The following is a 27,767-nucleotide window of genomic DNA, read 5'->3' as shown; positions in this document are numbered from 1 at the left end:
AGCCTTGCTGGAAGAGACGGCAGCTTCTTGGGATGTCTTCTTCTCATTATGAGCCACCAGAGCACAAGAGAGGAAGCCCAGCCCTGCAACACATATCAATCTCCTCATTCACTAACATCCTCTAAAATCTCATTGTCTAAAGTGAGTCATACGGCCAGGTCCAAAATCTTGGAATGGGGAAATATATTCCATGCTCTATGAGGCTGTGACAAGGGTGTGGAAGCGTAATATCCCTATGGGATCACTGATTCGATTTACTACTAGTAGGTGCTATTGTCCCAACAGAAAGTGACATGCCCAAGGGACTCAGCTAGTAGGTATGAGAGGTATGGTGTGAACCTGGGCATTTTAACTCCAAGGTTATGGAAGCCTCAGGGTGTGCCTATGGGGAAGGGGATATTTGTTTCTTTAAATTATCTTCATGTTTCCACCCATTAGCTGCCAATGTCACGTTGGCTCCATTCTCTCTCAGTTACACATCCATTGGTATACCCGTTCAGTCATTCACACGTCTGGCTTTGGGGTGTTCTCTCAACCCTCCAGAATCATAGGCAAAGTGCAATTCTCGGGTAATTTTTTGAAACGTTGAGTGTGGAGGGCAAAAATTGCCCTCTGGTTGATCTCAGGCACGTGTATAAATACCTTTGGAAAGTCCCTGGTGGAATTCAGATCAAAGCGGTACCGTGATTTTACTCAAAAACAATTTGCTCCGTGTCAACTGTGATTTCTGACACCTGAATTTGAAAGTGATCTGGGTGGGCCCGGAGCCATCTCCATAACGGGGTCATGTGTTTACTTGGAGGGAGGAGAGGAAAGACCGAGGTATGTGTGGCCATGGAATAATGTTCCACACAGCCTTACAGGAGCGGATTTCCTCCTCAGTGTTTCCATAGAACCTTCCCTGTGTTTGTTTAAACCCATTGCACACTCTGGTCTGACAGCTGCCTGGCCCAGGGCCTCCCTTGCAGACACATGTACAACTAACCCTCTTTAACAGCACCCTGCACTGTGCCCCCCGATGCAATTACTCGAGTATATAAACTTCACTGAAAGGCAGGCTTTTCTTGGGAGCCAATAAATAAGCCCCGAAGCCACAACGTGTGTAAGACCTTGAAAAATGGCATCATCATCTATTGGGAATTGTGAACCCTGCAAAAAGCAGCTCATTGTATTTTCAGAAAAAGGGTTTCGTTTAAAAAAAAATAATAATAATGAGCGAAAATCACCAAGCGGAGTCTATATGGAGAACGCCATGTAGTCTGAGATTCCGAGGCTGGTCTCTTTGCTGCCGCTTTCTTCGTAGATTTTATGTAAGAGGCATTATTTGCAGGAAAACAAGACACAGTTTGCAAGAATTCCCCTCTCATCCAGCTTCCCATCTGCAGTTATAATCCTCTGATTGTGACCTCTGCATTAGTTGCCATGGAGGCCGAGCACAAGTTGACGACCTCAGGGCAGGCTATAGTTTCTGGGGGGTGAGAGGAAGCCTCGGGCAATACAGATCAGATTTTTCAGAACAAGAGGAAAGGGGGAAAGGCAGGATCAGGAAGCACCCCTCAGCGGCGGGCCAGCACTCTGCAGCATAGGAAACACTTTCAGCTCCACTTCTGGCTGCTTTGAGCCAGAGGATGCTGGACCATGGCCATGGGGACATGGGCAGGCAAAAGGCTGTGTGACTGAAGACAAAGATGGTTTTTTTCTGTCCCTTGGACCTGTTTCCTGAGAGGCTGGGCTTGGTTGCTCCAAGCGCCCCCTGAGTTGAGTCTTCCAAAAACCCAGTGTCTTTTCTTTAACTGATGGCCTCTTTGGTCAAGGGTCAGGGAGTCGACCACCGGGGCCGGTTCCTTGGCCTGGGACGGCCCAGGTGGTTTCCTGGAGCAGGAGCCTCCCGGCCACTGCGGCAGGGCTCCCGGTCCCGCGGAGCCTTCCCTCCCGGTAGAAGCAAACAGGCTGGGCCAAAGAGCCCGGGAGAGGCTTCGCGGGCTGCAAAAATACAACAGACGGCGCAGAACCCGCCAGCGCCGTGGCCTTGCATATCAATGTATGGGCTGGCTGCAGACCGCCAAGTTCGTTAAAAACGTCTCTGGCAGAGCGTCGCGGGCCGACTTCAGGGGTTTCGGTTTGCTTTCTATTTGGAATCACCGCATCACACAAACCGTGTTTACTCGGAAGGGGAGGGGGCGGGGACCAAACCCACCGCGCGGCGCACACGCCTTGATCTCACATTCCAGACTCGAGCTGTGTCAGCGCGACATGGGGCGGGGGGAGGGTTCTCTTCGGAGGTTTCATTCGCCATCTGCACGTCACTCCCAAACTTTTCCTCCCTGCGCTCGGGGAGTCAGGTTGACGCGCCCTGGATGCGGGGCTCGAGGCGCCGGGCTGGGCGCGCTCCCGCGGAGCCCGAGCCGCAGAGGCTCTGGGGCTGGACTCCGGCTTCTCAGGTACAAGTTGGGTGCCAGGCGCGGGGGTGGGGGCGGCGAGGAGCGGCGGGCGGAGGTCTGGCTCGGAGCTCCGGGTTCCGGCGCCCCTCCGCGTTCCGGCCGGGCGGCGCGGGCGGCGGCGGGGCTGGGCGTAGGGAGTCCGGGCCGGCGGAGGCTGCGCGCAGCCTCACTCCCCGCGGCGCTCCCGGCGCGGCGGCGGCGGCGGCGGCGGCGGCCCAGGCAGACAATGAACTTGCGAGCGCGCCGAGCCGAGGCAGGTTTGAGCCCCGTGCCCCTCGGCCCAGTCTCCCGAAGCCCCCCCCCGCGCCCCACCCCCCTTCGGACATCAGCGGGGGCGTCCCCTCGCCGCCGGTCCCGGCCGCCTCCGGGCACCCCGCGCGCCGGCGACCCCGCGGGAAGGGCTGCCCGGCGGCGGCGGCGGCGGCGGCGCCGCCGGGACTCGCGTGCCCCCTCCATGGCTCGAGAGAATGCAGCCGGAGCTCGGGGATAGGGGACGAGGCGAAGGGGTGGTGGCGCTGCGGACGGCCGGAGGCCGGCGGGGGGCGCACGCCGCGGGGCACGCACGGGCCGGCTGCCCAGAAGAACGGCCCCGGGAGTCGGAGTCGGGGCGCCCCCGCGCCGCCCCGCTCTGGAAGCTGCAGGCGGAGGACGGACAGACCGACCGGCAGACAGACCGGTGCTTTCACCGTGTGAGCGCGCGCCGGGTGGGTGGTGGTGGTCGGGGGAGGGGGGCGGGAATTCCCCCAGCCAGATGCTCGGCTCCCCCGCGCACTTCGGGGAAGTTTCCAGGCGCAGCCCGGGGCAGGTAAGCGGGCAGCCGCCTCTCTCTCTCCCCGACCCTGGCTGGCAGCCACCCCCGGACCTCCCGCTCCGGTGCCACGGGCGCTTTGGGCCGAGGAGGCGGGAGGACGCGGCGGGGGAGGGGGGTCCCCAGGCACCCACGCCTGTGGGACCCGGTCCGGCGGGGGACACCGCGGGGGCGGGCGTGGGAGGAGACGGGGGCGCGGCCGGGCCCGGAGCGGCCTGAACTTTTGCTCCCCGCCCCCTCCTCCTTCCTCTCGGCCCTCCGCCCCTTGCCCCCTCCCGGCTGCCGGCCGTGGCTCGGGAGGCGGCGGGACTCGGGAGTTGCCGGCGCTTCTCGGCGGCGGCGGCGGCGGCGGCCCCGGCCGGCTGGGCGCGGCGAGCCGAGCGCGGCAGGTCTGAGCGGCGCGGCGGCGGGGAGCGGGGGCTGCGGGGCGCCGAAACCGTGGGGGAGCCGGGGAGGCGGCGGCGATCGTGCCGGAGCGCCAGGGCGTTGGGCTGCGGGTGCGGGTGGAGAGGACGCGTGGCGCAGTGGGCCCTCTCGGACCCCCCTGGGAGGGCGGGATGGAGGCGGCCGGGTGAAGGAACCTCGCCTTTGGGGAATGAATGAAGAGCTGGGAAAGCGCCTTCTGACTCCTCCGGGCGAATGGATTGGCCGGCGTGCGCGCGCGTGTGTGCGTGTGTGTTTGGGATTCGGAGCCGCCTGGGTCCTGGGCGCGGCTGCCTGGCCGCCCCGTCGCGGTCCTGGTGCCCACGTTGCCCGCCCGCCCCGCGCCCTGGCGTGGCCCTCGCGGCTGGAGAGGCCGGCGGAGACACAGGAGGCGGGGGCTCGGTTGCCGGCTGCTGGCGGCTGGACGTCTGCGCCTCGCGTAGGGAGGCTCGAGAAGCAGGCGGCGAGGCTGGGGCTGAGGCTAGCTCTCCGGGGCCCCCCCGTTTGCCCCGTCCCCCGCGTGTTCACACCGGGTGAGTTGATGGCGCGGAGTTTGGGGGATGAAGTTGTGTTCTTAGGAAGCCCCAGGACGCCCCGGGAAGGGATTTGGCGCGGCGTTCCGTGAAGCGGAGCCGGGGGGGGGGGGGGGGGGCTCCGCTTCTGGGCTCCTCCGTAGTGCCCCCCAGCCCCTCTTTATCAGGGGCAGTTGCCATGAGGGCAGCCAGCCCGCCGAGCAGAAAGGCACCTTGAGGGCATGTGCACGCCCTGCGGGGCCCCGGAGGAAACCCAGGTTTGGAGATTTGCCCGAAGTTCCTCTAGGACCTTCCCACCCCGCTCTCCATCCCAGCCTTCCTGCACCCCCATCCCTTGGAAAATCAGGAGTCCTCCCTTACAGAACGTGGCACTTAGGGGTTTTACAAACTGAATGTTGAATCGGGATGTTTTGATTGCTACCTAAACACATTGGAGTCATACATGCTTTTGCTTAAAATAGCGTGTGCATAAAAATATCTTTTAATTAGGTGGTTTTTATCAAATAAGTTTTTCTCTACAATACTCCTGGAAGATTGGCAGGAAAATGTTCTTTTCGCCTCGTCCTGGACGAGGAGGCTGAGCCAGCAAGGTGAGGCTGCTTGCCATGGTCTCCCTCTCAGCGTGGGTTTGAGCCAGAAGCAGAGCTGCGGGTCTGGGCTTCCCTTCAAGGTCCCCAGGAGAACCGTCTCTAGGCTCCTGGGAAAGAAATTCAGCAGCGTCTGTCTTTTCTGATCAATGCATGACTGCAGTGAGCTGGCTTGTGGGTGAAGCAAGCAGCATGAATTCATCCAGGTATGGGGAGCAGGGGTGGGGGGAGGATGGCCAGGGCAGGGGGAGGGGGCAGGTCTGCCCTCAGCGGGGTACAGGTCTGCCTTGCTTTTCTTTGATGACTAGAGCTTGTGGTGCCCGAACCATGGTCTCGGCCAGGGATCCCAGCACCGTCGCTGTGGCTTCTGTGCAGGCTTCTCTTTCTGTACCTTTCTCTCCTCTGTTGCTGCTGCCCCTGGCCAGGAGAGGCAAGGCATTTGGTTTTCTACCTGCCAGAAAGAGAGAAGATTAATCCCTGCATCTGGAAGAGGCAGTGTTTGCAGGAAAGGTTGGGAGAGGTTGGGAAGTGGATTGTGTTTATTTGGTGTTTGGAGAAGAGTGTAAAAGAAACTCCAGGTTAACCAGCTGGGCCACAGGAACCTCAGGCCCTTTGAACCTGCACGATCAGCAGCTTTAGATTAGTCTGGGCTGTGATTAGATTGTGGTTGTCCAAGGCCATGTAGGACCCAGCTGGAAATCGCCCTTGCAAGTGCAGGGGGAGAAGGAGAGGAGGGAGATTCTGGGGCTGCCCTGAATGGGTGAACCATGCCCCACCTATAGGGGGCAGCTTTCACTCGGCCTCGGCCAGTTGGAAAGAAACAGACTTGGCGGGTCTTGTTTGTTTTCAGGAGAATTCTCAAGCGTGGACATTCAAGTGTGGGTTCTCATTCTAGAAGTGGAGTAAAAGGTTGGGGTGGTTGTATTGCCAGGAGGTCTGAAGTTTGACATCTGGCCCCGTGTCCTACCATCAGGGAGATGTGATACATGGTAGGACTTGTGGCTCACCCCCCCCTTCCCCAAGGGCCCAGGGACTAAGCGCCATGTGCCAGGCTCTGTCACACACGTGTGTGTCACACACTCAATCAGTAGCTACCTGATGGAGACCCATCACGTGGGAAGTGACGCTACTAAGACTTTTTATATGATTTCATTTACCAAATAGATCCCAGGGTGGAGCATCTGGGGGTGCTACGGTGGTAAGACGGGCACAGCCCCAGCCCTTACAGAAGGGGGGGCAGACAGAAATGCCTGTACCGGATGGACAGACCTCGAGCTGGGAAGGACAGTAGGGCAAGAACAGTGCTGGAAGGGGTGGGTTGTTGGGGGAGGAGTCTCCTTTGACAGATGTGGAAATCAAGGCTCACAGCAGGTGAAAGCCTGAAAGTGGGGAGTCAGCCCCTGCCCCTGATCTGTATCTCCTGGGCCTGCCCTTACATCCCACCATGCGGGGCTGGAGCCTCTTGGAAACCCCCAGAACACGCGCTCTCTGTGGTTGGCAGCTCTCGCTTTTCCTGTCCGTATGTTTGGACCCCATCCCCTTCCTAGTGCCTCTAGGTCCAGGTTTGGACCCCATCCCCTTCCTAGTGCCTCTAGGTCCAGGATTGCAAAGATACAATTTGGAACCATGTGTCAGAGACGGGAATGTTCTTAAATTCTAAAAGCAGACACTACCTTTAAAAGTTGGGTGGCGGGGTGCCTGGGTGGCGCAGTTGGTTAAGTGTCCGACTTCAGCCAGGTCACGATCTCGCGGTCCGGTCTGTGAGTTCGAGCCCCGCGTCAGGCTCTGGGCTGATGGCTCAGAGCCTGGAGCCTGTTTCCGATTCTGTGTCTCCCTCTCTCTCTGCCCCTCCCCCGTTCATGCTCTGTCTCTCTCTGTCCCAAAAAATAAATAAACGTTGAAAAAATAAAATAAAATAAAAAAGTTGGGTGGCTCAGCCAGTTAAGCGTCTGACTCCTGGTTTCTTTTCTTTTCCTTTCATTTTTTTTTTAAAGTTTTATTTATTTTGAGAGAGAGAGAGAGAGAGCCAGCATGAGCAGGGGAGGGGCAGAGAGAGAGGGAGAGAGAATCTCAGGCTCCACCCCATGAGTGCAGAGCTCCCCCACGCAGGGCTCCCGCTCACGAACCGTGAGATCGCGACCTGAGCTGAAATCAGGAGTCAGACGCTTAACCGGCTGAGCCCCCCAGGTGCCCCTCGGACTCCTGGTTTCTGCTTGGGTCATGATCTTGCAGTTGGCGGGATGGAGCGAGCCCCGCGCCGGGCTCTGTGCTGGCAGCGTGGAGCCTGCTTGGGATTCTCTCTCTCCCTCTCTGCCCCTCCCCGACTCGTGCCGTCTCTGTCTCTCTCAAATAAATAAATAAAACTTAGCAGTGGTAGCTGGCATGGGAATGTCACTTAAGTGAGCAGTCAGCTGGCGGGCATCTCTCCAGCAGTATGTCGTTTGGCAAGTAATGGTTTCAGTCATTGTTCAGAATCAGGCCGCCCGTCTTCCCTTCCAGTCTGTCTGTTGGGATGCCGGGGAGTATATTCAGTTACTTCCGTGGGTGATTTTGTGCCTGTCACGTGAGCCAGGAGATCGTGTTCTCGCTTAGCCGAGCAGGTAGCGGGAGACCGGGTGTTTTGACGTGCACAATGTATTTCTTTATTGTTCTCCAGTGCGGAGGTCTGATTTCCTTCCCGAGATGCTCCTCCTTTACAATAAAGCGGGAGAAGATGACCCATGTTTTCACAGCATGAAACAAGCTTAAAGGTGGCAGTTATCTAGTTAGTCTATCCCGTCTAGGTAGCTAGGAAGAAAAGTAAAGGCTTTGTGTTGATTTGGGCCAATACAGCTTTTTTTTTTTTTTTGACATATGGGGGCTGGGGAGGCGGACATTTGGTCACAACAGCTGTCACTGGCTGGGTCCCCACTGGTTCCCAGCTGGCCCTGTGCCAGGCAGGTCGGACAGGTGTCCCCCTTTGTCTCTATTAGAGGGCGGGGAGGCTGCTTGAGATCACACAGACCGAGCTTTCAGCCACCCAGGTGTCCAGGAGGAAGGATGAGGGAACAACAGCGGGGTCTGGAGGGAAAGAAGACAGGGTACAGGGTAAAAACTGTGGCTTCCCCAGAAGGGGAAGGTGGGTGTGAATCAGCAAGTGCTACGTTAGGGGGAGGTGGCCCTGGAAAGCAGGTTTTTAGTCTCTGCTGGCTTCAAAAGGGGTGTGAGGAACCTCAGGCGTTTCGGCGGCGTTCGGTGGCGATGATGGGAGGCATTGATGCGTCGCCCCAGGTGTGGGCCCCGGGCCAAGTGCGCTGGGTTGGGGTGGGGGTGGGGGGCAGAGGAAGCACACAGCCAGGGCAGCACCCAATTAGTGGGCAAGGCAAAGCTTGCACAAGTTGGTTATGTAACACCGCTGGCAGGAAGGACATGGTTAGCGGCTCTGAGGTCACAGTGGTCTGGAGTGACTTCGTCCCCCAGCCTGACGGGCCGCTGTCTCATATGTGAGTCGACACCTGCCAGGTGCTCGGAGCAGGGCCTGGCGCACAGGAAGCACTCCTGTACTCTTGAGTGCTGGAGCTCATAACCAAGGACAGAGGACGCCTCTGAACGCCGGGAAATTGCATGGACAACTTTTGATGAAGATGGTCGGTGTGTGTATTTCAGAAGGGGGCGCACGATTTCAACAGATTCTGCCTTCGGCACCTCGTAAGGCCAGGAGCCCCAGGACACCTTAGATCCTGTAGATCCTGTTCGGGTTTTCTTTGGCTGGCTGCTTTACCTCTTGGGCCTGTTTCTTCGTGTGTGTGTGTGTGTGTGTGTGTGTGTGTGTGTGTGTGAGCAGGGGCCGGGTAAACGGTCACTTTGCGACCCCTTCACCGGACACCGTGGGGAGGCCGTGGGTCAGTTCCGCTGTGTTCCCCACTTGTCACAATGAAGCAGGGCAGATCAGGCAGCTCTCGCCGGAGACGTGCGGGGACAGCTTGCTTTCGGATGTTACATCTTGAGCCCCACCGTAAGCTTCCAAGAGTCCTGAGCAGGCTGGCCCAGGGCTCCCCCTGACACCTATTTTATGCTTCTAGAACTCGTCCTGGCCCCGGCCTTTCGGCTCTCGGAAGAAAGAGAGGTTGGCAGATCATCAGGAGTAGAGGGTGTCATTATAATGGAAACTTGGACACTTTCCAGAATAGTGTTTGTGGTGAAAATATTGAAGCAGGCAGCCTAGTCACCCAGGTGCCTGGAAACTACCCCAACATGGGCAAATAATTAGATGCAGACCAGGCATAATTATTTTTTCCTACATTGTGCTGGAACCTGGTCTTTTTACATTTTCTCTTGAAATGGGATACCCTCCTTTTGATTCGTCTGCTCCCTGGGGTGGAAAAGACAGTGGTGGTCTGGAGCAGGAGGGGAAGACCGTGAGGGGTGGTGATTCTGTCCCTGCCAGGGCAGCCCCGGGTCACGGGGGAACTTCTGTCCTGCTCTGCTGTGCCCTTGTGGGGACCCGCCCCGAGGGCCTGGGGCATCTTTGCTCACAGGTTGGAACCTGCATCCCAGAGTCTGAGAGGTCTGCAGAAGTGCATTCCTGTCTCATGCCCTCGATGGAAGGGGCCGGGGAGCTCTGTCTGCCCCTCGTGACACCTGTTTACTCACACACGCTGATGGAAGTGAACTTCAGCCCCTTCACATTTGCAGTGAATCAGATGTTTGGTGCCTCCATGCAGACGTCCTTTTAGCCTGGGTGTTGAGTCCCTTAGAGACCCTTGGCGGGGCAGCACGGGGTGGGTGAGCCTGGCACCAGGCTGACCAGGGTGGGAGTCCCTCCTGTGTTTCTTTTTTTTCTTTTTTTTTCCTTCTAATGTTTATTTATTTTGGAGAGGGGGGCAGGGACAGAGGATCCGAAGCAGGCTCTATGCTGTCAATAGCAAGCCCCACACGGGGCTAGAAGTCAAGAACCATGAGATCGTGACCTCAGCTGAAGTCAGAGGCTCAACTGAATGAGCCACCCAGGCGCCCCATCCTTTGTTTCTTTGCTCCTTTACCGTAACCCTGAGCAACTGGCCTACCCTTCTTGTGCCTCAGTTTTGTCATTGGTAAAGGGGGTTAATGATTTCTACTTTGTATTGTGTTTTGAGTATTAGAAGTAGCACAATTTAGGGCTCCAGGGAGCTCCCCAAATTGAGCCCCTCTTCCTGGACAGCTTCTGAACCGAGACAGAGAGAGAGAGAGAGAGAGAGAGAGAGATGAGTGGAGATAAAAATGTGGCATCTGTCCTCGACTGAAGCCTACGTTGGAGAATGTGGCTGAGCTGGTGGGCATGGGGGCATCGTAGTCCCGAACTGAGGGCACCCCCCCCCCCCCCCCCCCCGCCAAGTCACAGGCAGAATGAGGAAGTTGCAGCCGCCCTGGGGGCAGCCCCCACCTCCCCGGGCAGCTGGTGGGGTGGCAGGCCTGCTCTGGGTGAGGAAAGGCAGGACTGGGTCACTCACATCCAGATCCTTGTTCCACGCTCCTGGGATAGTGTAGATACCACCGGGTGCAGACACACAGGCCGAGTGCTGTGCATGTGGGAGGAGACGTCAGGAGCGAGCAAGACGAGTCCCTTGCTGACATCCAGTAGTCAGTGTGGAGCCCGGGGCCTGGCCCTTGGTGGGGGCTGACAGATGGTGTCCATTAGGGCAGGGGGGCATTGAAGTTAGGCAGCAAGGCCTTGTCGGCTACTTGTATCTGCGGAGCGTGGGAGTGATCGCCACAGTGAGTAAATGATTCGCTGTGGACCCCGAGGCTGCGTTCTAAACCGTGAGGCAGTTCACAAGGAGTGGAGGTATGTGCTGACCATGAGCCTGGCCGGGAGAACCGCGTCTGCCTCCCCTTGGCCCCCCGCCCACCCCCCTGCACCCCGCCCCCCCCTGCTCCCGTGGGGCCCCATTGCCACCTTCAGGAAACCTCTGCCAGTAACTCGTATCGTCTCTGCCACATCTCCCCTGAGCCCCTTTGTCCCCCGTCCAGGTGTTACTTTCCTCTTCTGACCTTCCGTGTTCTGCTTCGAACTCCACCTTGAACCTATCTCACCTTGCATCATCTTCCAGTTTCCTGAGTGCCGTCTGCTTTCCCTAACCCGGGGAGCCTCTCAAGGTTGAGGAAGGTTTCTAGGGGACCCACTTACAACTAGGCCCGCAAAGAGTCGGGGGAGGCTTGCCGTTTATTGAACTAATGAAAACGATTCTTTCAAAAACCCATTTCTCCGGGACCGTTACGGATCTTACGTGGGCCTCTGGGTGTGCACCCGGAAGGTAGAAAAGAGTCCCCGATTTGGTGCCCCGGTACAGGAGTTAACGCTTGCCACTAAATTTTTGAAGGAGTCAAGAGCCTCATGCAATAACCTTGGGTTTCCTGGCATTAGGGTTTTGGGCCACTAAACAGCTTTGTGTGTGTGTATGTGTCTTGAGAGCCTTGGGGGGAAATGTTATGGAGATTTGGTTGGTGTTTCAGAAATATAAACAGGAGCCATCTACTCAGGGAAGAAATGTGGGGGCTGTTAGTGTTTCTTATAGCTGGCATAATGGCTTGTCTTTAAATTCCAGGCGCCTTTGTTTGGAATGTAAATATTTGCATTAAAAATATAAAGTATATCCTGGCGTGTATTTATTGCGGCCATAATTTCCAAACCCCAAATCAGACTATTGGTCTACAGAGGATTATTTCCTCTGATTTGTGAACCTGTTTATATAAAGAGTCTTCCAAATGTACACACACACACAACCATATTTGCTTGTGCACGTAAGGGATCTCCAGGATTACCAAAGAGCGGGGTTGCCTTGGGGAGTCTGGGCTGAGTGTTTGTGCCTCCCAGTGTGCATTCCGGATCATGTTCTGGTAAGCAGCAGCCACTCTGAGGATGGCCAGATTTGGGCCCCGGTCCCGTGGGATTGTGTGGCTCCTCTGACCTCAGTTTCCTGGACATCCCAGGTAGGGGATGGACCACAGCTGGCTCATCTCTGGGCCACGTAACCAGACATTGATTTCAGAATTATTGTTGCTCTAGGAAGATGTGGAAAAGAATGGGCGTTTGGGGTCCGTTCTGTGGTCTGGAGGAGGCGGGGGGGGGGGGGCAGGACGTTCTCATTTCCGGTTCATGGTTGAACTCCGAAGGCCTCTGTGGGATGTCATCCTCCATGAGATTCTTGGGGATGGGTTAGCCTTTTCATTTTCCAGAGAACAGCCCTGCTTTGTCAGACATTGGGCGGAGATGGAGTTTTACCGCTTAGCTGGTCTCCGCCCTCTTCTCCAGAGTGAGAGGTGGGGGGCTGCAGTTGTGCTGGGCTAGGACCTCTGCTTCCAGTGGTGTGTGTGTGTGCGTGTGTGTGTGTGTGTGTGTGTGTGTGTGTGTGTGTTGGAGGGTGGCAGCCCCAGATGGAAACCCTGTCTCCAAGTGACTCAACAAATGGAGAGGTGGAAGTCAGCCGGCCTGTTGGGGACAGCCAGCCTGGGTGATAGATATGTCGGCCAGCCCCAAATCTAGGCTTGTCCCCAACCCCCCGGCAAACTCTCCATCATCACAGGGTGGAGGGCAGAGGAGAAGGGGACACGGGGGTTCCTGGCAGGGCCTGGGGGACCCCACCTCTGGCCCCTGGTTCTCTGGTACCAGGGCCCACTTGTTCCTGCTTCCCAGCTATCCAGGATCCTCCCCTTGATTGGGACCAGCTCCTCCTCGGACGCTGCGCACTGTTACTTTAGGACCGGGCTCGGTTGAGGCAGCAGGAACCCTCTGGCCCTCCCCATCGCCATCTTGAAAAGAGCATCTTGACCGAAGGAGTGTCAGGCCTCCCTCCGCTTGGGAACTTTTCCTTCCTTGGGCTCCAGGGGATGCTGAGCCGCACGTGGGAGAGGAAGCGAGGCAGGGAGACGGTGTGAGGAGAGAGGTATGGAGAGCTGGGGTGCTAGCTCCAGCACTGCCTTGATGGGCCATCCAGCGTTAAGCGTGGAACTTTCCATGTTTGGTTCCTACTTTGACCCATCAGTGAACGTTCCTTATCTGAAAGAAACATCGTCCTGCCTCAGAAATGGTGAGCGTTTAGGAAGGACCACTTCCCGGGTGCCTGGGTGCTCTTGAAGTGCGAGAAACTCACGGTTGCCTTTTCCGTGGTCATCTTTAGCCCAGCCCACGGTGATGCGACCCCACCTCGTTCCCCGTCACGGTTCTTAATAAAAGATTGTCCGATCCAGAAGGGCCCTGTGTGACCCCGGATTGGGCCAGCGATCCAAGTGCACTGTCCTGAGAGTCAGAGGAAATAGCTGCTTTTAGGACATGCTGAACTTGCCTAAGCAAGTTATCAGTCGGAATAAATAAGAGGCTGAAGGGACGCTCTGATTAATGGCAGTGGGAGCAGCCTGACATTTGTGTCGTCCTAACTTTGAAAAGCTATTTGTACTCGCTGTAGCAGTCTCTGTGAGAAATTAGATGTGGAAAGGTGTGCAGAAGACAATGGGCACTTAGCAAATGAGACCTCCTCGCCAGAAGCACCTTCCAGGCAAAGATAAAATAAAATAAAATAGGGGCGCCTGGGTGGCGCAGTCGGTTAAGCGTCCGACTTCAGCCAGGTCACGATCTCGCCGTCCGTGGGTTCGAGCCCCGCATCGGGCTCTGGGCTGATGGCTCAGAGCCTGGAGCCTGTTTCCGATTCTGTGTCTCCCTCTCTCTCTGCCCCTCCCCCGTTCATGCTCTGTCTCTCTCTGTCCCAAAAATAAATAAAAAACGTTGAAAAAAAAAATTAAAAAAAAAAAAAATAAAATAAAATAAAAAAAAATCATTTGCCCACGGGTCGACTGTTGCAAAATCCAGGGATCCTTTGCCTTGGACAAAATTTGCATTGTAATTGATGCATTAATGATGTAGTAAAATGAGGTATTAAAAATTAGATGAAATCTCGGTTGCCATTAGGGGTAGAAAGGAAATTTGCTTTCGGCTGTTAAAACTGAAACAAATCAGTAGAAAAATGCAGGCCTGCCCACGTCTGAGTCAGCGGTTTTTTTGGATTGTGGAAGAAGGAGATTTGCCCACTGAAAAGCAGCCTTGTGCCTCTTGGACCAGCCCTGAAGCTATAGAACTGTTTGGGGAGGTGTGTGTGCACGCGTGTGGATGTGTGTATATGTATATGTGTGTAGGTATATTTAGCTTACAAAGTTCTCATCGAATTTATTTTTAAAAATTATGCAACAGACTGCTTTTTTTTTTGTCCATTCAACCTATTCCCTTATTATTAGTTTAAAAAAATTTTTTAATGTTTATTTATTTTTGAAGGAGAGAGAGTCAGAGTGTGAGTGGGGGAGGGGCAGAGAGAGAGGGAGGCACAGGCTCCGGGCTCCGAGCTGTCCGCACAGAGCCCGACGCGGGGCTCAAACTCATAAACCGCGAGATCACGACCCAAGCCGAAGTCGGACGCCCAACCGACTGAGCCACCCAGGCGCTCCTAACCTCTTCCCTTTTCAAACAGCTTACTTGAGATACAGTCCGCTCACATACCACACATTTAAATTAAATCCATCCATTTAAAGCATATGATTCAGTAGTTTTGAGTGTATTTACAGATCTGTGCAGCCAGCACCACATTCAATTTGAGAACATTCCATCATCTCAGAAAGAGAGCCTTTGCCCATTCGCGGTCAGCCCCCACTTCCCTCATGCACAGCCCCCCGATCCCCCAGTCCTAAGCAGTGAGGCATCTTCTGTCTCTATCAGTTTTTCTGCTCTGGACTTGTGTATGACTGGAATCGTATAAATAATACGTGTGTGTGTGCGCGCGCGCTTTTTTGTTTTTTGTTTTGTTTTTGTTTTTCGGGTTTTTCTGTACCTGGCTTGCACTCAGCATCATGGTTTTACAGTTGACCCATGTTGTAGAATGTACCAGTATGACATTCCTTTTGATGGCCAAATTGTGTTCCATTGGATGGATGGATCACATTTTATAGACGTTTGGGTTGTCTCCGACTTTGGAGTCTTGGTAATCTGCTATAAACATTCATGTACAAGTTTTTGTGTGGACACATGTTTCCATTTCTAGGGTTATGGTTTATGAGATATTTTTACTTGCTCTTAATAATAAGATTCATTTATTTTTTTTACATGCTCTTTTCCTGGCCCTAGGGAAGGCTTAATTCTCAGATGGGTTTCTGTTTCCCATCTGAATTGTCTGAATTTATTAGAGCTAGGAAAGGCCTTCAGGGGATCATAGTCCGGCTCCATTTTGTAGATGGGGAAACTGAGGCCCCAAGAGGTCACACGGAGCCAGGACTCAGCCCTGGTTTCAGTTGTCCTGAATGTTCTTCCTAAGCTCTTCGTAAAACCCAGTCACCCTCTTGACTGGCGTGGGGTGGACGGTTGGTGACCACCTTGCCCGAGCCCGCTGTTGTAACCCCCTCTGACCTGATGGAGGCCGGAGAGTGGCTGGTCCGCCACCAGCTGCCAAACAAGAGCTTCGGCTTGTGGCGCCAGCGCCTTCTCGTTCTTTCTCCCTGCGGCAACAGGAGGCCAACGCTTATCCGGGGAATAATTAAATTAGGAACCAATTCAGAGAATGAAATTTTATCTGATCTGGCTGAGCCCATAAACAAGGGGCTGTGGCTGTGACTTCAGGGTACATTATGAAGTTGTTTTTGAAGCATTATGTTGGGCCAGAGCATTGGCGGACCTGCGCGGGCCGGCGGGGGGCACCTCCTGGGGCGGGCGGCTTGCGTGGCTGGGGGTTCATCCTGAAGTGTTGAGCCGTGTCCCCATTCTAGCTTCTCATGCACTTGTTTTCAGGTGCCATTTAAATTCTGATGCGGTAGATAGAAGTGTTTTATGGCCGGGATGTTCTGGATGCTTCAGAAAGTCCCATCTGTCAAGATCCCCACGGATACACCTCGTTGTCATTGACGTTGTAATGCACTTCTACAATTGTAGTGAGAAGTAAACTTTGCAGGAAGCTCTCTGGCTGTAAATCAGGGTGCTGCTTCGGAACTCCCATGGAGCTTTTCGAAAGAAATACACCTACTCCAGTCCTTCATCACGTCTTGGGGGGCGGGGGCCCTGGACAGCTGTGCGTGTGCCCGTGCAGCTGCGTGTGTAGGCACATGTTAAGCTCTTTAGCTGAGAACCATTGATGGAATCGGCAGTGATTATAATCATTCTTCTAAGGAGAATTACAATCCTTCCATGGCCAACAGGGGGACAGCGATCCTCAGGAATGAGCCTTTTTTGTCCCCAGTCTGTGTTGGGACCTGGACTGTGACTCTCTTTGTGTTTCTGGACCGGATTCCTTGGATGTGATGATTGTACATTTTCCATCACTCTGCTGCATCTGTGGGATCGTGGGTCTGTTTTCCTTCTCTGGGAACTGCCCTGGCACCATCTCCACGGCGGCCCAGCCAGCGATCTGAGAATCTCCTTTGGCACTTAGCTGGTTGTGCAGGAATTACTTCCTTTCCATCTGCTGGTAGAGGTTATTTATTCTGCTAAGACCAGAATTGTGTCTTACTCAAGGTTATATTCCCAGGGTCTAGCCCGTGGCAAAGAATGATTGGATGGATGGATGGACGGATGGATGGATGGATGGATGGACAGACACATGGATGAAGGGAAGAAAGGCAAGAGTACATTGGATAATTGAAAACCTTGACCCAGCGTGTGGGAAAACAAAGGTCTTACAGGTCAGCTGGTTCATTTTCCTAGCCTACTCACAGCCCTTTTGTAGCCGGGGAGGCTGAGACCCGTGGGGGTGAAATGATTTGCCCCCGATCCTTCAGCGCCATTGGTGAAGAGTATTTGGGAGCCTGACCCTTCTGCTTCTCCAGCCCTTCTGACGCAGGCTCTGTACCTCCCCTTAAAAGTCATTTTCCTGATGGAGGAAATACTTTGTGCCTGCCACTGTGCTGGAACTCTCATGGGGAGAGATGGAGAGTAGACAGTTTCCCAAGTATCAGAACAGATAGTAAGAAGTGTCTGCGATGGGCAGTGGCTGACTGGGTGATCGGGGAAGGATTTTCCGAGAAGGTGACAAGTAGGCTGATCCTTGAATGAGAAGGCACTACCACCTGAAGCTCCGGAAGAGTGTCCCAGGCAGAGGGAACAGCAAGTTACAAGACCCCAACAGGGGACCAGTTGATGGGATGGGAGAGCTGGTCAGAGGACCTGGTTTCTACCACACTTGGGTTGACATCCATGCTTCTGTCTTCCTCCAAATTACCATTTACAGCTCGCCGCACAACACTTGTCCAAATGGCTAGTGGCGGGGGGGAGGGGGGGGGAACCAGGAGCAACCCCCATCCTCCTTGTCCTCTCCCTGAGGGTTTGGCTTGTGAGCAGAAGTTATTTTTATGCAAACACACGCTTGAGGGCAAAGTCTCAGGGTGGACAGCTGAACCCACACTCATAGACACAAGACCGAAATAGTGCCGTGAGTTCCCAAAGGTGAGCGTGTGGCTGATGATTTGACTTTGTGACGGCTCCAAGCGGCCCGCTTCTGGGAGAGGGGACCCTTTGGCGGGGAAGTGGGGCAAAGCAGATTCCTGTGCGGGCATGGCCTCTTCCTGGAGTGTTGCTTTCCTGCCTGGCCTTGACCAAGTCCCTCACGACTCGGCTTCCTCTTAACTCTCTCAGATGGAGGCTCTGCCCCCCTCCCTGTTCTACTCCCAGAGCTTCCTTCCCATCATCTGTTATAACCTTGCTCCTTGAGGGACCTGCCATTCATGTCTCTTTCTCGAAATCCTCTCCCTTCCCACCCCAGATCCCGTAGGAACCCATGTTCCCAGATGGGAACGCCCTATTTGGTGTTCCGGCCCCCTCCACAGATTATTTCTATCACTTATTTGCATAGGCTTCAAATCTCTCTCATCCCTCCCTGGACATCCTTAAGGGTAGAATGTTGCAAAGCTTCCCTAGAAATGTTTATCGTTAGCGCTGGTGACGTACAGCCCCATTTTATATTGTTTATGATTAGTTTTTAAACTATGGACAGAACATGGATTTCTCTGAGTTTAAGTAAATGGAAAAACAAAAGAGAAACAATTTTTTTTTTTTTTTTTTCCTGTAGAGCTCGATTTAGAATCATTCCAGATGTTCACTCGGCATCTCCTCCCAAGTTTGCGTGGGGCTGTCCCGCCTGGAAACTGTGCCTGTGTTGACCTGTTGAAAACTTGCCACGAATCCCTTAGTCTCTTGGCATTCCTAGATGTTGCCTTGTGATTTCATTGTAGCTTTTTATTTTGAAATAATTTGAGACTGGGGCGCCTGGGTGACTGAGTCAGTTAAGCGTCTGACTTCGGCTCAGGTCATGATCTTGGGGTTCATGAGTTCGAGCCCCACGCCGGGCTCCACACTGACAGTGTGGAACCTGCTTGAGATTCGTTGTGCTCCTTCCGTGCTCTCTCTCTCAAAAATAAATTAATTAAAAAGAAAAACAGTGAAATAATTTGAGACCCCCAAGAAGCTGCAGAAATAGTACTAAGTTCCCGTGTGCTCCTCAACCAGCTTCCCGCAGCGATAACGTCTTACGTAACCGTAGGACATTATCACAGTCAGGAGCCTGACGTGGGTAAAATACTGTTACTAAACTACAGACGCTATTCTGTTGCCGCTTAATTTTGTTACATGGAGGGATCCACAGCACTTTAGAATTTCATGGACTTCAGTGCTGTCGTTTGTGTTTTAGATTGTCTTTGGATCTCCTCCAATTGGTCATCAATTAAAATTCATTTCCACTGGTCAACCAATCCTGGAAGACCCGCGATATGTGCATTTCACATCCTCCAGGCACCCACGTGGTGCTCGGTGGGCCCGCAGCCTTGGTGCATGAACATGGACAACTTTCTTTCCCAGATCTGAGAGATGCTCAGATCTAAGGAACCGTAAAGAACAGTGCAGTGCATTGGCGCCCAGGACAGGGAATCGGGAAGCTTGGGTTCTGATAACGGTAGCCAACCTTTGGGCGCTCGCGCTAACCTTTATCTGCACTCTGTTTGCTCTCAGCAACCTTTGATATAGACACGCTTGACACTCCCACTCAACGGATGTGAAAACTGAGGCCCGAGAGGTTCATCCTGCCCCCGTTCTGGCAGTTGGTGAGTGACAGAGTGGGATTTGAACCCAGGCAGTGTTGCTTCAGAGGTTGCGCGCCCTGACCTCGTAGGGCTGCCTTCCTTGGTTCAGGTCTTGACCCTTGTGCTCCGAGCTCTCCCTGACTGCTCTGTGTGTTGGGGCTGCTTCCTTGACCTCTCCGAACCTCTTTCCTCAACTGCAACGTGAGGCGGTTGGCTGAGAAGATCTGCCGCCATGTCCCTTCCGTTTGTGAGCGCGGTTGGTTTTCCTGGTGAGAGACCAGGAGGTGCTTTGCGGGTCGGGAAGATATCTGCTGCCTGTTTTAGTTTGATGGGAGCCTCAATTCCCACTGAATTATGCTCTGGTGTGTTTTTTTTTTTTTTTTTAATTTTTTTTTTTTTCAACGTTTATTTATTTTTGGGACAGAGAGAGACAGAGCATGAACGGGGGAGGGGCAGAGAGAGAGGGAGACACAGAATCGGAAACAGGCTCCAGGCTCTGAGCCATCAGCCCAGAGCCCGACGCGGGGCTCGAACTCACGGACCGCGAGATCGTGACCTGGCTGAAGTCGGACGCTCAACCGACTGCGCCACCCAGGCGCCCCTCTGGTGTGTTTTAATTAAGCCATCTACCAACCAATTTCTTAAAAATTCAAAATCCCCATGCAGCAGGCTGTGTCTGAGCCCCCTGCGCTCAGCTGCGGGTCAGAGTGACGCTCGTAATAACCAGAAGGCATGTGTGAGGCTGCTCGGTGCGTCGGCCTCACGGGCAGCATTAATTGTGAGATGCCACCAAAACGAGATACGAGGGCATTATCAGCAGATACTTAATTGATTTTTGCATTCTCCACAAAGGAAGGTTAAAATTAAGCTTGTTTGTAAATGGTGTTTAAGCCTCACGGTCCTGGAGACGGCTGTAAAAACTAACAGAGCAGGGCCCTGGTCCAAGGGCCTCATCTTCTTTGCAGGTTGTGGAAGGAGCCCATCGCTCAACTAAGGGAAAGATTTGCCCACTTAAAGGGACCAGAAGGGTGTCAGCTTCAGCCGTAAATTTCACGGAAGGGGCCTCCACTTGAGGGCGCGGTGGCTGGACTCTGGGAAGAGTGTGTAATCGCATTCGCATGATAAGTGAAGGGCCCTTGTTGTTTAAATCGTCAGGCAAAGCTGCATCGGAGGAGATGCTGCTGTAGGTCAGAGTTAGGATCAACGGGCCCACGGAAGCCCACAGAAGCTGCTCGTGTTAACGTCACCGTTGGTACAGAAAGCAACGTTCTGGTTCCGAAACGCTCTCGGAAAGGTCCCTGCACAAGCCCACGATAAGCTCAGACCCGAGGCGTGATGCCATTTCTGGGTATTTGCTCCTTAGCGGCCCCAGATCCCAGGAATAAGAGAAGCGCTTCGGGCGTGATCTCTCTTTCCTTTCAATCCCGATTACGTAACTCGTAAGGTACCTCCACAACCGGCCGTAGGATTTATTTAGAGGGCCTAGCGCAACATGAACAGCGAGCCCCTTCCTGAAAGATTACTGAGACTTTCAAGTCAGGGCAGCGAGAGCATTGAACCAAGTGCAGGGCCCTTCCCAGCGGGGGGCCCGGGTGCCCGCCTGGGTCGCAGTCTGTGGAGCCGGCCCTGGGTATCTAACGTGCTGCTCATCCTAGACCGAGTTGACTTAGAGCAACCGGCGTGAACAGTCGAGTGTAAGTGGCCGGAGGGCAGGGCTGCAGCTGTAACGCCTCGGTGGGTTCTGTGCACGCTCAGGAGAGACTTGCTGAGCTGAGTTGGCTCCCGGAGCGATCGTCCTGGCCTGCTGGTGGGATTTCCTGTGGCTCTCTCGGGTTCCAGGTGTCAGGGATCTGGAAAAATCCACCTCCGTGCTCTTCAGAATGGACAGGCACAAGCATCAAAATCCTCTAAGGAAGCTCCCTGTCAGACAGCTCAGCTTAGAGAAGAGAAAACCTGAATGTAAAACCCTTCTAGATTTTGTGTGTGTGTGTGTGTGTGTGTGTGTGTGTGTGTGTGTGTGTGTCTGAAGCTAAAATCCTGGTAATTTTTCACTGCACAATATAAAAGGCTGACAAACGGTGATTATCCGGCGCCCCTTAATGGATAACGTGTATTCGTCTGTGGCCCTGTGTCTCAGTCCCTAGAGGGGCAGCTTTTCATCTCTGGAATCCACTGCTTGGGCTCTTCGCCCCTCCCCCCCCCACCGCTGAGCGGAAGGCCCCTGGAGAGAGTCCAGGATTTCAGGGCCAGTGTGGGTCACTCTGGTCATTTCCCAGTGTGCAGAGGAGGGGGTTTGGCACTGTGCACCTCTCCAGGAGACTCTGGCGCCTGGAGCCGCCCCCCCCTCTCCCCCGGAGCGAGCGGCCACAGGGCTTAGAAGCACTAACTCTCTTCTTTGTGCAAAGTCTTTGTTCTCTCCCAGCACAGCGGGCCAGGACTTGCGCGCTCAGTGGGTACCTTTCTCTCTTCGAAGCCAGCCAGAGAAGCGGGGAGTGGCATCCATCGGGGGCTGGCTGCCAAGGAGGGGGGAGGCTCCAGCAAACGAGAACCTGGCCTTTTCAGGTTTTAAACTGGAACTGCGGCTCTGGGATGAGGATTAAAGTTGTTTTCCACTGGGAGGGAGCGCGGGGGTCGGTGCTCGGCTCAGAATAGGGATGGATGGACGGCCGCCCGGGTCAGCTCTTCGGAGCTTCGGCCCCGGGGGAGTTACCGCGTGCTGGGTTTCCCTTCTTTGTCCTCGGTTTGTACAGAGGTCGTTGGAGACTTGAGCTCAAAGCAGCCGGGGCTGTGCTGTCCTTCGTTGTTGCAAGGTGACGGGTCTGAACGGGGCTGTGAGCTCCAGGAAAGAGAGACCCGTCCCTTCTGCCTCCCGGCTGGGGAAGAGCTGGCAGGGCAGGAATCCCTTCTGGAAGCCACAGCTGCCCTTGTTGAGCCCGAGACCCCGAGTCGCACCTGGTGGCCTGGAATGAACTCCTCCCTGGCTTCAAGGGAGCGCTGGCCCCGTGCGTCACTGCTTTAGTAATTGACGAGAATAGCATAGCACCTTCCTGTGCAGAGCAAAAGCTGGTTTTATTGCTCTCCCCTGTTAAGACCTCCACAAGCATTGTTTTTATTTTGAAAAGAATAGGAGAAAAGCCCACGATATTTTTATGACCTGGTGTGCAAGTCTGAGATGACTTAAATAATACTTCTGCTTTCAAGCTGTTGGGGGAACATCTTGACGCGCGCACGAAAAGTGAGAGGGAGAGAAGCATGGGAACATGAATGTGCCAGAGCAGTCCTTCCCCTCTGCAAACCACAGCACCTCCAAAGGGCCGGGGCCTTGTCCGTCTGGCCCGCCCCCTGCGCCCCACGCCACACTTAGCACAGCCACGCTTAGTGGCATGTTAGTGGCTGAATGCACCAGGCTGCTCTTGGGCCTGTGGGCCAGCGTTCTTGGACGGTGACCTCGAATGGAAAGAAACTACAAAGCTAGCAGAAAATCCGACTGTCCTGTTGGAGACATTGTGGTCAGTCCTTGACATAACTCACTTCATCTTCTCTTTGGCCCGGAGAGGTAGGTGACATGACAACTTGTCTCACAGAGGGACAGATCCAGCTCAGAGAGGTTCCTGGGTCACCCCGCTGGCAGTGGCTGGGCTGAGATTTTGGTTCCAGGACTTGCCCCCCCCCCCCCCCCCCCGCCGGCTGTGCCACAGGAGATGTCAGGGAGGGAGAGAAAGAACATTCGTGGACAGTCAGCCGTTTGGGGCGCCCCGGTGTTCCCACCGTGCAAGCCCTAGCTCACAGAAGGACACAGATGACGAAGTAAACGCTGGCTGCTGGCGAGTGAGTGGTGGCTGAGACGTGTCCGGGCCCTGCAGACTCAGAGCTTAGAGTCTAGTGGGCAGACTAGACATAAACGCTTTGTCACATGGTCACTCAATTTCAATTGTGATGAGTGTGTCACAGGGGAGTAGTGTGTGAGCTCGCTTGGTGCATCCAGCCATCGGGCCCAGGGTGCGGGGTGGTGTTGGAGACTTCCAGATCACGATGGACGAAGCTGGAGGAGACTGGGCACAAGGCAGCTGTGGGGCCCGAGGGGAGGGAGGGAAGGCCTCCGAGGGGCAGAGTCTGCACCTGTCGAGGTGACAGGGTGCGCCTGGTGAGCGTGAGGGCGGGGGCACACGCACCCCAGTGAGGTGCTGTGGCCTGTGCTTTTCTCTAAAAGGTTCACAGTGTGTGGAGTCCTTGTTCCTGGAGACTGGGCTCCCGAGACAGCTGCCGTTCGCGCCGCCACCCCTCCCCCTGGCTTGGCACCCCTGTGGCCCCGGGGGGGGGGCACATGCCCCCTAGTGCCTCCTGCCTTCCACCTGGAGGGGAGCTGGGCTTCCTCGGAGACAGTGAGGGCTCCCGAGGGCCTATTTGTTTTCTTCCTCCATTGGGAGAGTTGAGAAGGATTGTCTGGATGTAACTTGCAGACAGGAAAGTCTCTATGGCCACAGGTGGGGACTCACTGTCTTCCCCGCCTTGGGGTACTGGTCCCCTTGGTGGCGCAGTAAGAGATCAGGGACCTAATGATGAGTTCCCTTCCCTGGCAGTGCAGCAGGAAGGCTTGGCCCCGCTGTTGATTGTGCAGCCTCTGCCCCCAGAAACCCTTGATGGAAAGAGGCTGAAAGAATACGCGAGCCAGCCCCTTTGAAGCCCCCACCTCGGACCTCACCCCTGCCCAGGGTGCCCGGCCCAGACACCCAGGTGAGCAGGCCCTGAGTGCAGCCGAGGAGGGCCAGGGCTTGCAGCCTCCTGGCCATGTTCACCCTGGACGAGCCAGTTTAGACCCTGGAAACCATCAAGCCTGGCAACTGGGGGTCATTAGCCGTCTGGACTGCGAGCTGGGTCATAAAATCAGCCCTCGGTGGTTACGAGCTCTGTTAACCATTCTGAAATGCACAAGCAGGGACGGCTTTGGTTTGGCGCCTCTGAAAGGAAACGGACACCCATCTGATGGGAGGACATCCACCTTCAAGGCAAGAGGGCTGGACCGCACTGGTGCGTTCGCGCAGTGTCAGGGTGCCCGTGGGCCCTCTGCTCCCTTCTTGATTCCTTACGGGGCAGAAACTTAGTACCGCCCATTCCAAACTTTCTTTTTGTATGAATTTTTTTTTTTCTTGGAGTATAACATCCATTAGAGAGAGAGCACCTTGTGTATGCATATAGCTGTTGTAGACACAACTCACCTGTGCAACCAGCACCTAGGTCAAGTGTAAGAATAGTACCCGAGAAACCCTGGTTCCACTCTTTTTTTTGTTTTTCTCATTTTTTTTAATGTTTATTTTTGAGAGAGAGAGACAGGCGGAGTGCAAGTGGGGGAAGAGCAGAGAGAGAGCGAGACACAGAACCCGAAGCAGGCTCCAGGCTCTGAGCTGTCAGCACAGAGCCCAACGCGGGGCTCCAACCCGTGAACCCTGAGATCATGACCTGAGCTGAAGTTGGACGCTTAATCGACTGAGCCACCCAGGCACCGCCCCCCCCCACCCCCCGCCTTGTTTCCATTCTGCTCATTAGTCAACCCCTCCTGACCTCCACAGCCTTGGCTGGTTTCCCCCCTCTGTGTACATGACATAAACAGAGCCGTGCAGCGTGGTCCCTTTCTTTTTGGTTTCTTGTGTCCAACACTTTGTGAGATTCTTTCCTGGTGTTGCTTAGAGCTGTAGCTGGTTCTCTTTTGCAGCTGAATTATAGTTACCCAGTCGACTGTGGGCAGACACTACAATTTCCGGTTCATGGCTTTCCATCTAGTGCATCTTTGATGAGCCTCTGGACACGGTTCTGTTGGGCACGTACCTGGGAGTCGAGTTGCTGGTCTTTGGAAATGAAGTGTGCTTGGCTCCTGAAGATGCTGCCAGTTTCCCAAACAATTGTACCAGATACAGTTCCCACCAGCAGCGGAGGAGTTTCCCGAAGGAAGAGCCTGGACAAACCATACCATGAGACTGACTCCCCCTTTGCCCCCTGTCCCAGATGGAAAAGCCCTGGGGGATAACTTCTGGCCCTTCTGAGGGTTTGTGTTGCATGGATGAACCAGGAACCATTAGAGAGAAGGTCTCTACGATGCCCCGGAAGGACATTTCTGCCCCTACTAGGGTTTTGCATCCCGCAGTCAGGTGTCACTGGAAGACTGTCGTTGTACCTGAACTTGGGGGTGGGGATTTGTGGCTCTCGGGGAAGAGCACAGAATCCAGCATTGTAGTGATCACCCTCTGGGTGGCGGCTTGCATTCAAGTGAAGCCTGGGATTCCTCTCTCCTCCGGGTGCAAGTGGGCGTGGCCACCACTCCGTGGCTTCATCTGGGAAGGGTTTTTTCTTTTTTTTTAATTTTTTTTACATTTATTTATTTATTTTTGAGAGACAGAGAGAGACAGAGTGCAAGCGGGGGAGGGGCAGAGAGAGAGGGAGACACAGAATCCGAAGCAGGCTCCAGGCTCCGAGCCGTCGGCACAGAGCGCGACGCGGGGCCCGAACTCACAGACCGCGAGATCGTGACCCGAGCTGAAGTCGGACGCTCAACCGACGGGGCGGCCCAGGTGCTCCAGTCTGGGAAGGTTTTATTGGCAAATCAGTGCAGTCCCAGAACCAACTGGTTCTGTGCAAGCCCTTCTTTTGTGCAGCTTGACCAGCTGAACCTTTCGGCTCCATGTTCAAGGGAAGCAAGGGACTCTTCCTTTCCTCACGGCTGCTGTTCAGTGTGACCAGGGGACCGACCACAGCAGTGAGTGGGAGGAGGCAGCTGGTGTTTCTGGGGTGTCCCTGGGTGGTGATAAGAATGCTGAATGCAGGTGGGCTGGTCTCTTGTTACTGATTGAACACTGAAGGAGAGAGGGGACCCGTCACTCTCCCCCAGCACAGGGGGGAACTCAGCCCCGGCTGAGTTCCAAGGCGATTGCTCCCCCTGGCTCCGTGAATTCCTAACTTACAACAGTGGTGATGGCTGGATGAGGGACACTTGGAAGGAAGGAAACTCTGGCCATTAGGTTGAGGCTTAAAAGTCCCCTGGTGTGATTGCCCACCTGCCTCCCCGTGTCCCCAGTAGATTCGGTAGATCCTGGGCAGGGTCTGGCAGCTGTGTTTTTTACCTGGTGCACTAGGTGAGTCACTTGTGGGAAACAGTGACTTCTCAGTGCCTTTGCTGGGAGGCTGGGTAAGGAGGGCAATGAAGGAAATAGGAAACAGACCTTGCTGTTAAGGAGCTCAGGATGCTGGGCGGCCCTGGGCAGTAGAACTTTCTGTGACAACGGAGAGGCACTGTATCTGCTCTGCTCATTTGGTTACACCAGTCACATGTAGTCAGTGAGCACGTGAAATGTGACCGGCACCCCCCGGCCCCCTCCCCCCCGCCCCCTCCCCCCCCCTCCCCCCCACCAGGAGCTGAGTTTAATTTTAATTTCAATTTGAAAAGATACTCGGTTCAGCTATTGGAAAACTTTTAAGAGTGTTTGGAGCAACTTGGGCATGTGACTCTCCTTTTTTTTCTTTTTAATTTTTATTTATTTTAAAAATTAATTGTATTCATTTATTTTTAAAATTTAAATCCAGATCAGCTATATGTTAGTGTAATAATGATTTCAGGAGTAGACTTAGTGATTCATCACTTACATAGAACACCCAGTGGTCATCCCAACAGGTGTCTTCCTTAATGCTCATCCCCCTTCCCACCACCCCTCTGGCAACCCTGAGTTTGTTCTCTGTATTTAAGAGTCTCTTAGGGACTCCTAAAAACTGAGAACAAACTGAGGGTTTATGGGGGGTGGGAGGGAGGGGTGGGTGGGTGATGGGTATTGAGAAGGGCACTTGTTGGGATGAGCACTGGGTGTTGTATGGAAACCAATTTGACAATAAATTTCATATTAAAAAAAAAAAGAGTCTCTTAGGTTTGTCTCCCTCTCTGTTTTTATCTTATTTTTGCTTTGTTTTCCCCTATGTTCATCTGTTTTGTTTCTTAAATTCCACATATTAGTGAAATCATCTGATACTGTCTAATTGTCTTTCTCTGACTTACTTCATTTAGCATAATACACTCTAGTTGCTTCCACGTTGTTGTAAATGGCAAGATTTCATTTGATGGCTGAGTAGTATTCCAGTGTGTGTGTGTGTGTGTGTGTGTGTGTGTGTGTGTGTGTGTATCTCACATCTGTATCCATTCGCCAGTTTATGGACATTTGGGCTCTTTCCATAATTTGACTATTGTCAATAGCGCCGCTAGAAACGTTGGGGTGCATTTGCCCCCTTCGAATCAGCATTTTTGTATCCTTTGGATAAATTCCTAGTACTGACTCTGCTTTTTAAACATTTTATGAAATCTAGATACGGATCAGGAACTTCTGATGAAAATTTAGCATCCAGATTGGGAGGGGCTAGAAGCATAAAATGCACAGTGGATTTTGACGACGCGGTCTGAAAAAAATAATGCGGGCGATTATATTAATTCCTTGGATGCTTGAACGCATGCCGAAATGGTAGTATTTCGGAGAATATCAGGTTGACGGAAATCTGGGAGAATGAACTCAATCTGGGACATTTCAACTCGGGCGCGTGGCTCACCTTCTCTCTCTCTGTGGGACATGCTGTTGGGACGATTCTCCCTTCCCTGCTGGGAGCAGAGCCAGAGAGCCAGGTCGCTGGAGGAAGCGAGAGCTGCCCGCTGTCCCCCACTTTGTTTTGCTCACCTGGAAGCGGGGTTTGGGGCTGATCACACACCTGGCCCTACATGTGGCCCCAAGGGTACCTCCGTCAAGGAGGGGAAAGCCCTCAGTGAGCTGCCCACTGCCCTGTCCTTCCTGCAGCTTCTCTCCTGGGGCTGCCTTGGAAATGGGCACTGCTCTGATGCGCCCCCCGCCTAGGAAGAAAGTACCAGCAAGCGCCCTAGGGAGAGAATACTGCAAAC

The 27,767-nt window shown here is 54.2% G+C and overlaps 1 protein-coding gene across 8 annotated transcripts in view; it reads left to right on the top strand.

The window, feature by feature from the left end:
- Positions 1–2,263: 2,263 nt before the first annotated feature.
- CHST15 (carbohydrate sulfotransferase 15) overlaps positions 2,264–27,767 on the top strand; it is a 79,851-nt gene continuing 54,347 nt past the window's right edge. The window contains exon 1 of one of the 8 annotated variants that reach the window (XM_086681104.1): positions 2,264–2,441. The gene's annotated coding sequence lies outside the window, so the exon portion shown is untranslated. Of the gene's footprint in view, positions 2,442–2,505; positions 2,695–2,774; positions 3,146–3,494; positions 3,639–3,729; positions 4,206–8,145; positions 8,425–16,435; positions 17,220–27,767 lie in introns of those variants that run through there. The other 7 variants (XM_086681106.1, XM_086681109.1, XM_086681107.1 and 4 more) reach the window with 7 other exon arrangements.

This window comes from Puma concolor, chromosome D2, assembly GCF_028749965.1.
Source record: "Puma concolor isolate L17-30 chromosome D2, mPumCon1.1.hap2, whole genome shotgun sequence".
Taxonomy (NCBI): Eukaryota; Metazoa; Chordata; class Mammalia; order Carnivora; family Felidae; genus Puma; species Puma concolor.
The sequence above is the reverse complement of the archived record's forward strand: the minus strand, read 5'-3'. Positions and strand labels throughout refer to the sequence as shown.